The sequence below is a fragment of the Chiloscyllium punctatum genome, chromosome 19, assembly GCF_047496795.1.
Source record: "Chiloscyllium punctatum isolate Juve2018m chromosome 19, sChiPun1.3, whole genome shotgun sequence".
In the NCBI taxonomy this organism is placed as follows: Eukaryota; Metazoa; Chordata; class Chondrichthyes; order Orectolobiformes; family Hemiscylliidae; genus Chiloscyllium; species Chiloscyllium punctatum.
Genome location: NC_092757.1, coordinates 44,761,266 through 44,762,669, shown reverse-complemented (window position 1 = coordinate 44,762,669; position 1,404 = coordinate 44,761,266). Strand labels below are relative to the sequence as shown.

The 1,404-nt window shown below is 42.8% G+C and overlaps 1 non-coding gene across 1 annotated transcript; it reads left to right on the top strand.

The window, feature by feature from the left end:
* Positions 1-326: 326 nt before the first annotated feature.
* Positions 327-445, top strand: LOC140491671 (5S ribosomal RNA). Its single transcript, XR_011963352.1, has one exon. It is a non-coding gene; the product is annotated as a 5S ribosomal RNA (ribosomal RNA).
* The last annotated feature ends 959 nt before the right edge of the window (positions 446-1,404 follow it).

Here is a 1,404-nt window from a genome sequence, read left to right as displayed (position 1 = left end):
GGCAGAGGTTGTAGGGGCTAAACAGCGTTGTGGTGTGTGTATGTTGCTGTGGTTATAATTTGGAAAGGAGTTTATTTGTGAAGCAGTTTGGATGGGCATGTAATGAAATGGAGTGGAGTGAGTGTGAAAGAGTTGATCCTGTTGTGTAATAAACGTGTGTGTGTGTGTGTGTGTCTAGGGTGAAGTAGAGGAACTGAAGATGGAGATGGGAGAATAGAAAGGCAAAGGAAAAAGAAATGTTTTGGTGCAGTATGATTGAATGGCAAAATGTTGTTGTAAATGCAGCAGTGTGCGCCTTTAAGGAAGCAGAAATGGAAGCAGTCTGTGCCTACGGCCATACTAGTCTGAAAACACCCGATCTCGTCTGATCTCGGAAGCTAAGCAGACTCAGGCCTGGTTAGTACTTGGATGGGAGACCGCCTGGGAATACCAGGTGCAGTAGGCTTTTGCAGCCACCAGAGGTTGCTCACAGCTTCGCACTCTCACACTCCCATTCATCAAGCAACGTCCTTTTAACTACTCGCTTCGTCTCACTTTTTCTTGCCCAATTTCATTGTTCAACTTCTTCCCCCAATACACAAACACATCATTACTGCTTGAGATTGGAGCAAACGCACCAGGAACACCAAAGCAGCGAGTATTTTATTGAAGAGCACAAACCGTGGTTTTTATTAAGTGATGCCTCACTTTCGATGATCACACTTCCCTGATCGATGTCAGCGTTCCCCTGTTTTCTAACAATCGTCTAACTAGTGGTGTGGATAGGGTCTGAAAGCAACAACGTTGTGGTGAGGGCTTGTCAGGTGAAGGGTGTTTTACAATATCTGCACTCACCGGTCGAGTTCATACAACACTGGATCGATATGGTTACGGCAGGAAGAATGGGTCAGCAAACACAGCAAGTTCAATCCTTGTAATGATGATTATTACACATCAGCAGCAAATAATAAGATAAGTGTAAAGAGTGAGTATTTAAAATGCCAGGTACAAAAATCAAGGCTTATTCTCTAACAGCCGAAGCCTTCACAAACAGATCGGCCTAATAATGGCACAAATGGTGATGAATATTTCGATCTAATTGACATCACTGTGCCTTAGTTACAAGTTGACCAAGGTAGAGAAATAACATTTCCAGAGTGCAGACTATTAGCAATAGTAAGGTAGGATTTGGAAAGAGGAGTAGCCCCTGACATTTAAGGATGACAGAAGGACGTTCGTGAGTAAGGATATTACTTTGGAAATCTTAACCGTGCACTAAGATAATCATACAATTTGAAGACACTGTCAAGATGCTTTGAGGAAAGGGAACTCCTGTTGGACTAAATACAAGAGAATGTTGTGTTCATTAACAGTCGGGTGGATAAAGCAGAAGCAATAGGTGCCAATGACTTGGATTTTCAGACT